Here is a 17,699-nt window from a genome sequence, read left to right as displayed (position 1 = left end):
GGTTTTTTAAATGCTAATTCCTAACTATATATGGTCTATAACCTATGGTTTTTTCAGTGAATATATATATATATATATATATATATATATATATATATATATATATATTACCTACTGGCAGTTGCCAGTAGGTATATATAGTTAGGATTTTTTCTCTATGGGATTTTTGAAAATTCTATGTCAAATAACTTTGGCGTTTGTGGACGGAATTGGCAGAAATTTTCAGGAAAATGGCACATTTTGTTTCTGAGCAGCCCCTGAAAATTGGGGGGGGGGTTCGTCCAGGGGGGGTCGAGAAAAAAGGGGGGTCCCAAAACGTGTTTTTAACATTGAGTTTTCCATAGGGCGGTTGGCCTCACTTTTAGCCCGAACGGCTGAATGGATTTGCACGAAACTTGGCAAAATTGTAGGGACTGGTAGCCCGATGTGCCTTTTGTAGGTCTCAATATATGTGCTCCAGTGGATTTTGAGAAATTAACGTTTAAAAAAAGATATATATCTGTAACAGCGGACCGGGCAGCGCTCCGGTTCGCGGACTTTTCGCGCAACGGAGCTTTGTGAAGCGAAGCTGATTGGTTCTCCGGCGTCTGTAAACATTCCAAACAGTCCGTAGCGACCGCCATCTTGTCTCTCGGTAGGATCGAGAGACAAGAGGAGGCCAAAGCGAAGGGGCAAATGACCATAAGGGGGCATAGTAGATCCTCGCTGACCCCCTAGGTTTGATGTGGAGGTTTTAAAAGGGCCCCGCGGGGCAAAAAAAAAAAATAATAATAATAATCGAACGGCTGAATGGATTTGCACGAAACTTGGTAAAATATTAGGGACTGGTAGCCCGATGTGCCTTTGCTAGGTCTCAATATATGTGCTCCAGTGGATTTTGAGAAATTAACGTTCAAAAAAAGATATATATCTGTAACAGCGCTCCGCTTCGCGTAACGGAGGTTTGCGAAGCTGATTGGTCATTCTGTCACTAGGCTATAGTTGGGCTACATCTGGCTGATATTTGGGCTACATTTGTTTTTTTTGTCTCTGGCGGCCATCTTTGGGCTACATTGGGCTACATTGGGCTTCATTGGGCTACATTGGGCTACATTTGGGCTCCAACATATATATAGACCAATGTAGCCCAATATATATTTTTCAAAGTTAATTTTCGTAAAAACCACTGGAGCATATATCTTGAGACATAGCAAAGGCACATCGGGCTACCAGTCCCTACAATTTTGCCAAGTTTCGTGGAAATCCATTCAGCCGTTCGAGCTAAAAGTGAGTCCAACCGCCCTATGGAAATGAAGGAAATGAATGGGTAATTTGTAATTAGCAAATAGCTCATCGCAAACTAGGAATGGTAAAGAATCGCTATTTATTCCTTAAAGTTCGCTATTTAGGAAATGCAAAAAACTTTGATGATACATATGGCGGTTCATCTCTAACAAGATAAGAAGCATAGGGATAGATTTATGATGACTGGCGCATCACCAGGGATGTGTTAGTCATTCTGTGCCGCTGTTCCGTCACTTATGGTGTGCTGCATTTACAATGCGGCGCATCATGGGGCAAAAACAGCACAGATGCGTGATGTATCTGTGCCGTAAAGGTGGCGCATTGCTGGAGTTGTATCGCAAGTGTGATGAAGCTCCAGCAAGGGTCGGGGGTGCCCCTGTCGCAGGGTTTCTGTTCTCACACAGAACTGTGGACAGAGGATTGGAACCTCGGCGAATTAGGGTGCCCCAAAACTCACCTTAGTAATCAAAAACCCCTTAGCAAGCTAGGTACAGTGTCACATTGGATATAACAAACTCTCAATGTTTAGACAATCCAGAATATGAACTTATAGTACCTCAGGATACGTGGAACTCATTAACAGTCGGTCGTTATATATTTCTTAGAAACCAGAACATGGAGTTAAGAAGAACACATGTGTATTTGAAATGTTTATTTACTAATGCCGTCTTCTCAGGCGTAGTATCTTAGATAATACAAGTACACATATTATCAGTAGCAAAATTACCAGCATAGTTACTAGTACATAAAAAGCGAATGGTGACAGTATGTTAACATGCTGTAAATGAATAAGAGTTAGCAACACTTATAAGCAGCCACGGGCCGTGGAGGGAGTTACGGTGGGGCAGGGAGGCGGGGAGGGGGAGGGGCAGGGTGGAGAGGGCTCCACCCTGCCCCTCCCCCTCCCCACCTCGCTGCCCCACCGTAACTCCCTCCACGGCCCGCGGCTGCTTATATCTCACCCTCCCTAATACACATATTATATTATTTGCTAAGGAGGTCTGTTTGTGTTGGTTTAGGGCGTGCCCTTACTTTAGTGTCTTAGATTTGAAGGAATCACATCAGCATACACCAGCTCTCTCTTCATGTGAACCGCATCAACTGTTGTGTATGTGTGTTCGGCAAAGCAATATAAAACCCGCCTCATGCCCAGAATTGGCAGAAGCTGCACTTATGTTATGAGTATGAAGTCGTGGAGATCAGACCTCATAACAATTCTGTATCGTGTTGTTCTTGAAACTTCAGCACTCGCTGTACAGATATAGTTTAACAAGCAAAGCAGATAGTAGAGCAATAACATATTATTCTCATGTAAACCACGATGAACTACTAGGTTGAAAGCTAAAGCAACAACTAAGTGTCGTGTGCAGAAGTTGCAAAAAAGGAAAAATGGCGTTTAAACCGGTAATGAGCCCATGCTAACTTAACACGGTGTAAAGATATCCAGGACCTAGATGACACCTCCCCATGATCCGGAAACGAACTGAATAAGATAATAGAAGTGCCATCTCATGAGAGCAGATTGCAACTTTATAAGTGGACGGTCCGCAAGGTAAAACATTAAAAACTAGGAAAATTTAATGCTAAAGAAAAATAAAACAGCCAAGTACTTTATCGAGTCTTAAGCCAATAGGCAAGCTAAATAATAAAAACTTGACAAATAAGTCAATGAATTGTCAATGAAATGCTAGTACTCAGCATATCAAACATGAAAAAGGTCTATGACATAACTGTGTATGCAAAATAAGCTGCAACAGCCTCCAATAGGAAGTCACCGTCTTCATCCGAAAAGAGTTCAGCCATCCAATTTAAAAGCGGAAAAGAACATACGTGCTCTCCCAGCACCGGATCCTCTATCACCATCAGAGGACAGCTCAGTGGGTTTTCAAGAAAGCTCTGTTCCAAGAAAGACTGTGTTGCCGCCAGTAAATTCCAGGGACCAATTAGTCCATGCATCAATGCCACAGCCATAATCCTTTCGCCAGGACAAACCAACTCGTGAGTAATGATAGGAGTCATCAGCTGATTAAAGTCGACGTCAGGAGAAACCGGTCCGCAGAGACACAAATCAATGGCCCAATCGAAATCACAGGTCAGGCAGTGAAATACAGGCTGGACACAGGTGAAGTAGGAGAATCGAAAAGATAATCCATATGCCGTGCTTAATATCGCCAACGGCATTGTGCCATAATATTCTAGCATGCGATTGCGGAACAGTGTCAGCAGCTGCAGGGCGGGAGCTTGCACAGGAGGGACATCCATATTTAAAAATGTAAAAAAGCACAAGAGCGTCCGCTGGTAATGCAAGTAAAAATGGGAATCCACGAAGCACAGTGGAAAAAAATAGAATGAAAGAAAGCAGGGATGACTCCAAAGATTTTCTCAAATGAAGTCACGAGACCACTGGTAACAACTTTAAAAAAGTGCGCCAGGCCCTTTGTGGAGGACGCGTTAAAGATAGTCCGAACCATCTTGCTGAAATGGAAAGGCGAATCTGTATTGAAAAGGGTCTGCACCTCTGTACGGGTGTTCGCTATGTGAAGCACGAAAGTTTCACGGGCCGAACTCAAGGCCACCTCTCTCTGAGACAAAAGAGCTCTTATTCTTGCCATGCCGTTGAAATCTGCTCCCAAGGTTGGTATTTGTGGCCAGATTGAAAACTCCCTATGTTCATGTGTGGGAGGAAATAGAACATTTCTGCAGCAAATAACCCGTTCACTTACTGTTACGATAAAAGGAATACTTTTAATTAACCCAGAACAATCTTCATTATTGAGCATCAAATAACTACCATTTTCCAACAACTTGAATGTGGGGATGATAGCAGGAACTGGCGTGCCTTGCAACACGCAAGCCATATTTGGTCGGTGTTTGTTGCATGAACCGTGTAACTGTATGTGCCTACACATTAGTGAATGATCTGGCGTCTCAGTGCATTCCTCTCCATTCAGATAAACTTCTTGATCATCTTTGAAACATCTGTATGTGTATGGAAGCGACCAGACCTCATGAAGAAAAGCACTACCTAAAGGTTCATAACGACCTATTGGTATATATTTCATACAATTTGAAAACTTATATAAAGCAAAAGGCAGCGTTATTAAACCGTGGATAAGGCACGTTGCCAAAAAACCCGCAATCCTCTGCTGATGATGTCACTGAGCATGTCATGAATGATGTAATATGTGACATCATCAGCAGTGGATTACGGGTAATAGTATCTCTAGTTTACTCCCCTATAGCTGTCTTTCTTTTAACATAAGTGTCTGTTTCCTTCCCTTATACTTACTGTTCTTTTTTTTTAAAAAAAATTTTGGTTCACTTCCGGTTCGCGTACCGGCGAGCGAACTGGGAAGCGAACTACGAGAAATAGAGGTTGGCACAGTTCCAAATATTGTACCAATTTTTTAATAACGGGGAGGTAGTTCTGAAAAGAACTTTTTTTTTATTGTTTTTGTTGTTTTATATTTTTTTTATTATTTTTCTGAATTTTTTTTTACTTTTTTTGAATTTTTCTGAACAGTTTTATATTTTTGGGGGTTTTTCTTGCAGGGGGCAATGAAAACGATTCATTGTAAAGGGCTCAACAGGAGCAACAAAACAAAAAAAAAGTATTTATTATTTGGGGCGTTTCGTACAAACTTGCATATGATAGTCAATAGCTCTGTTGATCAGAGTGATGCTTCTTTCTCCGTAGCAAATGAATCCATTGCAATGTACGCAGACGTGTTTTACTTCATGAAATCTCGTTTGAATATTTGGCACCATCTCCCTGCCCTCTGGTCCCGTTACTTCCGGTACAACAGATCTTCTGGCCATAATAGGGAGATTATCTAGGTCGTTACGAAACTGTGCAGCACTGTAGTTGTTAGGATGCCACCTAGTCATATGGCGATGCATTGTGTAGTTTCCGAAACTGTATTTTTTGTCGGTCCCTCTGGACAGTCTATCTTTACATATAAGGCAAGTTACGTATCTTGCATTTACTTTTTTCTGACCTTTGGGAATTTAAAAAAATTGCCAAATGAAGTTTTCTTTCCGGTGAGACGTCCTGGGCTCCTCAGGCAAAAAGTGCCTCTCTTCGTGCTCTTCGTCCTGTTCCTCTTCTTCCTCTTCTTGCTGAATTATAACTTGAGCAGGTGGTCCACTCTTCCTTGGATGTGGTGGAGGTGGTGGGGAAGCACCAGCTGAAGCTACTAAAGAAGCCATTGCTCACTGGTAACAAAGGGTCTTTCTCTCACAATGATGAAAGTCAGAGTGAGGAAAGAAGGAGGGATTTTCATCATTTGGGAAAAACAATAGTTCTCAACCAATGAAAAGTGTTCATTTTAGATTATATGACCTAGTCTTACATCATTAGGAAACCAAAAGTGAAATGAACCAATGAAAAGTGTTATTACCAAGTCACATGACCTGCTGTGTTTACGTTAAGCGCTTTGCAGGGCCTCCCGGTTTGCTTCCAGAAACCTGTGCTTTGCGACTCGGTAAGCGTACCAGTTCGCTAACGTAGCACGTCATATGACGTATCACGCGACAACGCGAAACGTCATGCGGACGGGAGGCGTCACGATGTTGTTTTCTAACGCGGCAGTTGCGGTAAAGAAACGTTTACCGGCTCGCGGTCTATTTCGCGGCATCAAGGTCAGCTAACGGGAAGCTTCCCGATTCGCGAAGCGGGAACGAAGAAAAAAGAAATATTTAACATTTTTTTTATTAATAAACATATAAAATATATTTTTGGATTTAAAGAAGAATACATTTTACAGCTACAGATGTTAGCTGTTAAAAAACCAATGAAATTCACTGAAAAAACCATAGGTTATAGACCATATATAGTTAGGAATTAGCATTTACAAAACCTTGAAAATTCACTGAAAAAACCATAGGTTATAGACCATATATAGTTAGGAATTAGCATTTAGAAAACCTTATTTTACTCACACAAAACCATTGAAATTCCATATATAGTTAGTTGCACTAACTATATATCGCGCACCCGCAATCCACTGCTGATGATGTCACATATTACATCATTCATGACATGGTCAGTGACATCACTGATGACATCACTGATGACATCTCAAATGACATCACTGATGACATCACTGATGACATCTCAAATGACATCACTGATGACTTCATGACACACCAATACCAGTTACTACATACGCACTCACTGATTCCTACGTCTACACACACATTCACTCATTCACCCATACAATCACTCATACATACAGTCACTCATTATTACAACACTATCATATGCACTCATACACCTATGCAGACAGTCACACACTGCCACTCATCCATGGAGTTACTCACACACCAAGTCAGTCCTGTAAAGAATCAATCACACTTCCATTTCTTCATCTATACAGTTAAACACAGAACACCATACTTCAGTGACATCACTGATGACATCACTAATGAAATCTGAAATGACATCACTGATGACATCTCAAATGACATCACTGATGACATCATGACACACCAATACCAGTTACTACATACGCACTCACTGATTCGTACGTCTACACACACATTCGCTCATTCACCCATACATTTACTCATACATACAGTCAGTTATTATTAGAACACTATCATATGCACTCATACACCTAGTCAGTCCTGTGAAGAATCAATCACACTTCGATTTCCTCATCTATAGTTAAACACAGAACACCATACTTTTCACACATATACTAACACATACTTACTCTCTTATACAATCACTGATACAAGTACACATTGATATGCACAGCGTCACACACCTCCCAGCCAGCCACACACACACTCAGTCTTCCATCCATCCAGTCATTCTTCAATATGTAAAACGTATTTAAACTTTACAAAAACACACAGACACTAGATGATGTCATCAGTGATGTCATCAGTGATGTCACTGACCATGTCATGAATGATGTAATATGTGACATCATCAGCAGTGGATTGCGGGTGCGCGATATATAGTTAGTGCAACTAACTATATATGGAATTTCAATGGTTTTGTGTGAGTAAAATAAGGTTTTCTAAATGCTAATTCCTAACTATATATGGTCTATAACCTATGGTTTTTTCAGTGAATATATATATATATATATCTATATATATATGGAGGTCGGTGCACTTAGAAGGTGAAATTGCTTTATTATTCCGCAGCGGTACAAAAGGGTGGTGATGGATGGAGCATCTGAACCGTCACCACCCCCCTTTTGTACCGCTTTATTATTCCGTAGACGCGTTGCAGCATAGCTTTCCTCAGTGCGGTTAAAGCCATATACGTGGTAACACAGTGAGAGTCCCTTTAAAACCAATGTGTGACATGATTGGTGATGTCTTAGCCTATGAGAGGGCTTGATTCCTCCAGGAACTGGTAGTAGAGCGCCACGGTCTTTCAGGAAATTAATTGTGAGTTTCAGTACCCCATTGTACAAAAGTTCCAATTACATTTATTGTTGCCACAACGCTCTCACCCATAACAGTCCTGCAATCCCTCTCTCGCCACGCCCAAAACATCTCTCGCCTGCTGCTGGATATGAATAGAGGTTTACTGTGGGTGTCCATCATATCGGTGGGCGTCCTTGGCTTTGTATAAGCCACAACCTCTATTGATCGACAAAGCCTCTCAGTGGTGGTTCTGGCAGCCCAATTTGAATCCAAGCTCTGTTTCCACCTTGGGGCGTCCGAACCCTCAGCGGGTGCAACCAAATTGTGGGGGTGGGACCCGACACTGTTACACAACAACTGGGAGAGGTGTGGCGCCGCGGCCAGGGCGACTGACGCTGGAATCTGGGGACCACGGTTCGATCCCCAGCTCCGGCGGCAGATTAGCCCAGCACCATGTGACTCTGGGCAATAGCTCGCTTAATCTTCCCGACGGCCCCCAGCGCCTAGAGACCCTTACGGGTGATTGTGCGCTTTACAAATGTGGACTTTAAAGTAGGTCAGTGCACTCACAGGGTGAAATAATTGCTTTATTATGCCGCAGATGTAAACATGCAGCTCCCTTTGTCCAAAAGCAATTCTGCTTTGCTTCATGGAAGCGAGAGCAGGTGGGAGGAGTGCTCCCGCTCTGCCATAGCAAACTGCAATGTCCCGGAGTGGGCACCCCAGGACAATGCTGGACCCAGCCCTGGGGGGTGGCAGTTCCCTGGGCCACAGAGGGCTCCAGGAGGGGGCCCGCGCAGACCCTCTCCAAACATGTATTTAGCCCTGGGGAGGTCGTGGTACCTGGGTTCTGGGGTCCTCTACTGACCCCCGTTTTTGAATATTTTGTGCCCCGGGGAGGTGGTGGTCCTAGGGGCTGTGTGGGGGGGGGCAGGAGCCTCCCATTGCATTTTGTTAATATTTGATGCCCCGCGGAGGTGGCATTCCCTGGGGCTTGAGGGGGCCCACGAGACCACCAACAAAAATAAATAAAAGCCCCGGGCGGTCTCCGGGGCTGCGGGGTGGCCGCGTGCCCCGCGCATAATTAACAAATACCCTGGGCTTGGGGGCGGTCCCCGATAACAGTTCTACATTGCCCCGGGACCAGGCCCACCCAGGTGTGGAAAAGTAAATTTTGCCATGTTCTGTGTCCCTACGTGTCATCCATCATATGTTATGTGTGCATGATTAAATATGCATATGCATTCCCCATGTCCGATTAATGACGCAATTACAGTTGTGTCCACCTCTAGTATGCCAGTTTCCAGTCCTCGTGAATACTACGAATATCAGGCCTATGTAAAGCTACGTTGCCACGTTTCTCAGTGTGCACGTTATTCTATTATAAAGTCCCCGTTTCTAGGCCTCAAAAGGGCCTGGACACCAGATTCAGCTCCTGTCTCCTGAAGCCTCGCTGAGGAGCGATACAGCCCCCACCTGTATCCTCGACCCTTCACTTACTTCCTGCCTCGCAGTGCCCGGCTCAGCCTGGCTCAGTCTCTGAGTCTGCCAAAAGTATGTTATAGTTCCAGTTATCAGTTCAGTCCTCCTTCTCTGCATTCCTAAGCTACTGAACTGCATCAATAGTTTCCGTCATTGTCTAGCCTTCACGTCTCCAAGTTAGAGAAATACTGCATTTAATGGTCATTTAATATTCTTCATCACGCACTACATGTAGAATAATGCATGGTCCAGTCTTAGAATCAAGTTAGCCTTTCCTCTCCTGACTTCTAGTTTATATCAACATGTTCTCTAAACATCAGATACTAGATACTGTTTAGGTACATGTCGCCCTGACTCTCCAGACTTCAGTCTCTGCTCCTAGCACAGAGTTCATAGCCCCCAGCTTCTCCTAGTGATACGTCATTGCCAGTTTGCGCGCACCATCAGGTTAGAGGTCCCGGCTCCTTAGGTAGCCCCCTCCATGGTTTCCGCCCCATTCATGACATATTCTGTTATGTTTGCATCACATGTCCATGTATACGCCCAGTTACACCTACTTTCGCCCTTATCTTTCGCGACTGCTACGCGTCACGCCTTCTGCTCCACCCACTGCTACGCCTACTGCAATGTAATGCTATGTGTTTGCGTTATGTATATATGCTCATGTATTGTTATTAAAAGTCAGCGCGCTCATCCCAGACCCAGCCCCAGCAGCTGCTGGGCCCTGTCATCCTATTCCTATGCAGGTTGTCCTGTTCCTGTCCTTATGCTGTATTAAACCTGCAAAACTCCTACTACCTCGAATCTTGACTCTTATTTATTGAGCTATCTGTTATGATATATGTCTAGTCAAAAAGAGAGGTATTATTTATTTATTTACCACATAATGGCGCCCGAACAGGGACTTGCCCTTTCCCCACGCGTCGGTGAAGCCACGCCGACCCCCTGACCCTCTGCAGTCGTGACGGAACTCTGCTGTGCACCGGCAGATATTTCTGCTTCAAGTATCCCTCAGGCCCACGGAGGAGACGGAGGAGGCGGTCCAGCATCCAAACGAGACGGTGGAGGAACGCGGCGAGTCCCGACCAGAGCCCAAGCCAAGAGTCCAAGGTCCGAGGTATCCGGAGGCCCACCCGTAACTGAAGTCCGAAGTTCGTCGTCCGTCGTCGTAGCAGTCCAGTCCAGTCCGAGGCTTTCCGTTCTTGCTGCCCGGTGAGTACCATTACTGGGGTAGTATCTAGACAGGGTCAATCTAAATTGACTCTGGTCCGTGGGTTGGTGGTACACAGACTCACAAACGAAGTGTTCATCTAGGTGGATACGGGTCTTGATGCGTCCCTTTATGGGACCGGTATGTTCCGTACTGTTTCAGCAGTGCATCCAGTAACTCTAGTCTGTTCCGTTCTCGAGAAATTCTTGTGTTTCTGTTCTCAGTATTCCAGGTAATATTCTGTCCGAACTGTTATGTTATGATGTTGTTCAATGTATTTCCAATGTCGTGGTATGCCTGAATTGTTCTCCAAATTGTTATTGTTTCTCGTGTATTGTATTGTGTTCCGATTCAAGTTTACAATGTCTCTCTTTTCGAGATTACGTCAGCTAAAAACTAGAAAGGGTTTGTTAGAAGAAGCAGTTCCTGTCCCGCCGAGGGACAGTCCAGGTCACTTTATGTATCAGAAGCATGGCATAAGCGCCATATTGTATCTAGATTTATGGGTAGAGTATACCAAACAGTTAGAAGAAAAGTATAGATGGCCCGTATCGGGTACATGGGATGCCGAGTGCATCATGCGAGTAGAAGAGGCATTATGGAAAAAGAAAGCCAGACAGTCACAGAAAGATGCCATCGAGTTATGGCGTAAAGAATCTCATAAAAGAACTGAAAAGGAAATCAGAAAGTCAGAATTAAGTAGAGAATCCTTAGAACGAGCACAAGAAAAAGAACTAATCGAGATAGGTGAACAAGTCAAAGCCGAACAGTCAGACAGACAGAGGCATGCCCTTATTAGGGGTATGTATCCTCTCCTTGCCGAGGGCTTGCCAAAAGCGACCCCAGAGGCATCCAGTAATTTCCCGCCACCATTAGTTCCGACCAAGCTACGTCACAAACAGACCGCAGCTGATATTTTTATTTCGTCCTATTTGGACGACACAGTCCCAGAATATGCAAATCCTGTTCGCGCTCCACCAGTCCCTGTAAATCAGGCACTTCCCGCTCCTCCAGACACCGGAGTACCTGTTACGGTACCCCCGGTCCAGTCCGTCATACAAGTCCAGCCTACATTTCCATTTCCCACTCTGCCAGGACGAAGAGCCTCAGTAGACCTAGACTCCAGTTTAGGGGCCGCAGGGGGAGGTACTCCTCAAACCCCGCCGCCACACAAGCGTTTAACGTTAGCCGAATTACATGCACAAGCGTCACAGCGTACGCCCAGACATCAGACTGTAGCAGAAATAAGAAAATCCCTTGCCGAATGCGGCTATGATCCAGTCCCAGGCGAGGATAATATGGTTTTATATTCATTCCGCGTAAGAAAGGTGGCCGAGTATCTAGTCACCTTACCGAATATGAAAGAAGATCTAGACAGAATATATCGTTTCATCCGTACAGGAGATGATCCAGAAAGTATTAGCGAGGCCATGTCTCAAAGGAAAGCCGAGATCCAGCTCATGATATTAAAGTTTCTGATCAATTGTCTAATAAGAGAACAAGATTACCCGTCTAAAGATCCGGCCGAAATGAAAACCCTGACAAGGTGGAGTGATAATATAGCCGAGGGTAAACACAAGACCGTCGGTGCTATGGAGAGTATGTACAAGAAAATCCGTAGAGAAATAATAAAGATACACGAACAACGTAAAGCAGCACAAGTAAGCGAGAAAGAAAGTAACTCTGATACTGAAGAGGTAGAGGACGAGAATCCCGCCAGAATAGCGTATGTAGGAAAATCTAGATTTCCAGATCGCCATTTACGCCTAGAACACAAGTCTACTTTCCATCATCCAGCACCAGAACAAGGTTCTCTAGAACAAGTGTTTCAAGCTACCGATCACATTCTGAAATCACGAATCGGTTACAGTGAGTTAAGTACCATGCATGAACAAGAACTAGCCCGATCAGCAGTCCGATGGATTACTGATTCTACCACTTTTCCAGACGAAATAGTGGCACAAATGTTTCTGAAAATGCCCCCAGCCGAACAACGACTGGCGGGTATGTATATGATTCAGCACCTCATTACTTTGTATGAGGGTCAACACTCTGATCCAGGTCCGTTACATGATGTCCTGAACGAGTTACTCCAGTATAGATGGAAAGGTCTAGGTACCGATTTAATTAGTGTCATTCTAGAACAGCGCCACAAATATAGGACGTTTTTGAACCCGCATTTTGTTCATGCCTCACCTCCAGAAGGTAAACCATTTTACATGGAGAGACAGAATCCGTTACGAGAAGTCCACCCAGTTAAAGGAACGGGTGGCGAAATGCAGCGAGTGTTTGTATACACTCCGATTACAAAGATGGAACTCCTCGAGATGAAGAAATTAATTCCCTGTCATGACAAAGATCCAGCAGGGTTCCATAGAGAATTAAAAGACATGCTCCGTATGGGAGAATACACATACCCAGATATAATTAAAATGTTAAAGGTTCTGCTGCCCGCAGGGGTGTATGAAAAGCTCAAGGAAAAAGAATGGGAGGTGGGAGAGAAAAAGATCGATTGGGCAGTTCTAGAAGCCGAAGACAAGGCACGAGTACCAGGTACCGGCCTTGGAGATAAATGTAAAGAATTACCAGAATTATTGATACAAGTTTTACCCAGATTATTGACAACTAGAAAAGAAGACTGGGATGCAATCTCAGCCTGTAAACAGAAGCAAGATGAGGATATTAGTGATTTTTATTCTAGATTTGAAAAATGTTTCAGCATCAACAGTGGCCTCAAGACAAGTAGTGAGTCATACCCTCACCTTTTTGTTACCAAATTAGTCGAGAATTCAAGTCCACAAATTAAAAATCGAGTTCTGAAAGTCGAAAGTACCTGGCAAGCTAATACCCCGTCCCAGATGTTGCAGATGCTTCAATACCACCAGAATAGAATCAGAGAAGAACAAGAACACGAGAGAAAACGTATGAAAGATACGAAAATGAAAGTACTAGTTGCACAATCTGTTCCTCAAGACAGTCAGAAGAGGGGTCCGAATCAAGCCAGTCATCCTGCAGCTCCCGTTAAAGGGAACTGCAATTATTGTAAACAGCCAGGTCATTTCATAAATGAGTGTGCAGTTCTGAAACACAACATAGCTACTGGTAAGACTAAAGAAAGACCACGTCCGCCTAGACAAGGACAAGTTTCACAGATTCCTCAGCCACAGAATGCACCACAGACAGTTACCGCACCGCAGCCTATTGCTGCAACACAGCATGTTACATCGCAGATGTACCAGTATGCACAGTCTGAGTATCCAGAGTACCAGCAGTATTCATGAAACAGCCTAGAGAGGGAGGTAGGCTTGCCTCTCATAGAAATACCTGTAGATCAAGAAGGTCCCTATGTTCATAGTCAAGTATTAGGGAAAGACAGAAAGTTTTTGATTGATACAGGGGCAAGTAGGACCACAATTAGTCACGCCGAAGTTCCAGGGGCTCCGCTCTCAGGCTCAAGAAATGTTTCCCTTGGATTTTCAGGAAAACCTATCGTAAATGAGATTTCAAAGCCAGTTACTCTAGAAGTAGGTCCATTGTCCCGCACTACTGATCTGTTACTTACTAAGTCATGTCCAGAAAACCTATTAGGCATTAAGACACTGAAAGAGTTAGGTGCAGTTATATGCTGTTCCCCAGAGGGAATACGATTGTTCCTACGTGACTTCAAGGGTCACTATGTATTACGAGATTTTGATTCAAGACTGTCTAATGTTCCGCAGCACTTATGGGCGCAAGGTCCAACTGATGTAGGTTACATGCAAATCACACCCTATCGTGTGACTCTCAAGCCAGGTGTAGTGTTACCACGAATCAGACAGTACAGATTGCCACCTGAGGCTGTAGCAGCCTTATCCAAAATTATTGACGAGCTCATGGCTCAAGGAGTGGTTGTAGAAACTGACTCCAATGTATGTAATTCTCCGATCATTCCAGTCATGAAACGTACTGATCCAAATGCACCCCCAGTATATCGATTAGTGATTGACCTACGAGAGCTTAATAAATGTATTATTCCGCAGTACCCAGTTGTCCCAGACATCTCTTCCCTATTGACAGCCATTGATTCCGAAGCCACGTTCTTCACTGTCATAGACCTCAAGAACGCATTTTTCAGTGTTCCTATTCATCCAGACAGCCAGTTCCTTTTCGGATTTTGTTTAAATGGAAGGAGCTATATGTTCACACGAGCTCCTCAAGGTTTCACAGAAAGTCCTAGTATTTACAGTCAAGCACTCAAGAGACAACTAGACAACATTCACATGCCAACTGACACTGCCCTGCTCCAGTATGTCGATGATCTACTGATCACAGCCCGTTCTGAACGTGCTTGCGAGCGAGCATCCCTTACAGTTTTGTATTTCCTAGCCGAGATGGGGCACAAGGTGTCCCCTTCTAAGCTTCAATTCTGTGTCCAGCAAGTGGTCTACTTAGGACACTTACTGTCCAAGAGGGGTAGGCAGTTGACACCAGACCGTATCCAGTTAATAGCGAGTCTTCCTCAGCCCAAGACCCAGAAGGAGGTACGTGCTTTTATCGGCCTCACTTCTTACTGTAGACAATGGATTCCTCAGTATGCATTTCTAGCCAAACCACTGATACGGTTAACGACACAGGAGGCAGCCGTATCGACTGTCCTCCCTTGGACATCTGAACATACACTTAGTTTCAATGAGTTAAAGAAAGCCCTATGCCAAGCTCCAGTTCTAGCGACACCGAACTACAGTAAGCCTTTTACACTTTTCGTCACTGAACGCGAAGGTACAGCATTATCTGTTCTCACACAAGATCAAGCAGGACAATACAAGCCCTGTGCTTATTTTTCGAGCACATTAGATCCTGTAGCCCAGGCTCTGCCTGCGTGCCTCAAGTCAGTTGCAGCCACAGCCCTAGCTATCAGACAAAGTGATTCCATAGTCTTAGGACATACCTTGACAGTACAAGTTCCACACTCTGTGGAAGTTCTTTTAAACCGAACACAAACTCAGCACTTGACAATTGCACGTTTAACAGGTTATGAATTGACACTGTTCCAGCCACACATAGAAATCAGACGCTGCAACATTTTAAATCCTGCTACACTGTTACCATCAGTTAATTCAAATTCTGCCACACATGACTGTGTGGAAGTAGTTAACATTACGACAAAGCCAAGACAAGATCTGACAGATATTCCGTTACCAGATCCCGACCTGACACTTTATGTGGATGGTTCATGTATGAGAACAAGTACAGGAGAACTAGTCGCTGCGTATGCAGTGACTACTGACACTAAAGTTATAGAGACACACCGTATTGATACCCTGTCCGCTCAAGCAGCAGAGCTAGTTGCTCTGACACAAGCCTGTATACATGCCAAGAACCAGAGAGTTAATGTTTACACAGATTCACGCTACGCATTCGGAGTTGTACACGACTTCGGAGTGCTCTGGCAGGAGAGAGGTTTCATGACTTCTCATGGAACCAAGATTCAGCATGGTCTCCTTATTCAAGCTCTGTTAGATGCCATACACTTGCCGACATCTATTGCTATCATGAAGTGCAAAGCACATACGAAAGTTACTGACATTATTTCCCAAGGTAATGATCTAGCAGATCGCACAGCCAAGCTTACAGCACAGACTCCAGACATTCAAGTTAATCCGACACAGACACATGCTCCAGATCCGACTACATGTATGACAGTTAAGGACCCTACACAAGATGTCATAGATATCCAGTTACATGCTACTCCTGAAGAAATCAAGAAATGGTCCGAACAAGGAGGGGTCCAGACAGATCAAGGATGGTTAACGAAGGGTAGAGCCACATGGTTTCTCCCCGACTCTATGGTTCAAGTCATTATCAATACCGCACATAGTCCAGCACATTTAGGAGAAAAAGCTATGTTAGACAGTATCCAGAACATTTGGTTCAACAAGCATTTACGAGCTGCAGCCAAGCAGAAAGTCCGTACCTGTATGATATGTTGTCAGTTTAATCCAGGTAAAAGTGTCCCGGTGGAACAAGGTGGATTCCAGCCCCCTGACCACCCTTTTGAAGTCCTCCAGATGGATTATATTCAGATGGAGCGATGTCGAGGTTTCAAGTATGTCCTTGTAGTTGTATGCGCTTTGTCCAGGTGGACAGAAGCATATCCAGTCCCAGATTACACAGCCGCGACCACTGCCAAGCAGTTGGTTCGTGAGTTCTTCCCCCGTTATGGACTCCCTAGAGTCGTATATTCTGACAACGGCCAGCCATTCTCATCTGAACTCATGAAGCATGTTTCCCTTTTGCTAGGGTACCAGTGGAAGTTCCATTGTGTACGCCATCCTGAAGCAGCCGGTCTCGTAGAGAGACATAACCAGACCCTGAAAATCCGTATTGCAAAAGTGTGTAAAGAAAAAGGTGTGGACTGGCTAGTAGCTCTGCCAGTCGCTTTGTTTTATATGCGCATGGTCGCACATTCCAGATCAGGTCTGTCCCCGTATGAGGTCGTTTTCGGCCGCCCCCCTAATATGTGGGGTACTCCTAGACCCCGAAGTATTACCGATGTTTCAAGTAATATGCTGACAGATTACCTAGCTTCCTTGATGTCTGCCCTCAACTCATGTCGTTCACAGGTTGCTGCCGCATTTCCAGACAATACCGAGGTGGCACCGCATGAAATCGTTCCAGGATCCATGGTGATGGTCCGCAACTTTGACAGATCAAGTCCGCTGGAGCCTCGTTGGAAAGAGCCCCGACAGGTCCTCCTCACCACCCGTACAGCCGTGAAGTTGGAAGGACGCAAAGGCTGGGTACACCTTTCTCATGTCAAACTTTTTAATGGACTGAAACCCGTCTTAAAGAACATTTCCCAGGATTTGAAGGATTGCCAAAATATTGTTCTCAAGGACTGTCCCGCAAAAGACATTGCTACAACCCCTCCCCTGTTAGAGAAAACTCCACAACAGGAGTACAAGCTAAAACTCCGGTCTAGTAAAATAAGTCAGTCAGTTTGATTGTCTAAGTCCTCCCCTAGGTGAAACGGTTAGACTGTTTCTGACATGTATAAAATAGACCTCCATAGTGAGAGAGTTAGTCAAAACTCAATCCGATGTATCGTTTTTCTATGTTTCATATTGTTTTCCAGCCTTATGATTTCCTGCACCAGTTATGCATTTTACCTATGTTTCCCAGTTTCACATGTAAATAAGTCTGCTAATGCTACAGTAGAGCACACGTTTAGTGACCTGCCCCCTCATGAACTCTCTTACCGCCTCGCTATGCGAAATAACTCATTTATCCGCATGTTACATTACTCACACCAGTCCAGCAATACCACTAATTGTTGGGTGTGTGGTCGACTCCCCCC

The sequence above is a fragment of the Lissotriton helveticus genome, chromosome 1_2 (assembly GCF_964261635.1).
Source record: "Lissotriton helveticus chromosome 1_2, aLisHel1.1, whole genome shotgun sequence".
Taxonomy (NCBI): domain Eukaryota; kingdom Metazoa; phylum Chordata; class Amphibia; order Caudata; family Salamandridae; genus Lissotriton; species Lissotriton helveticus.
The sequence above is the reverse complement of the archived record's forward strand: the minus strand, read 5'-3'. Positions refer to the sequence as shown.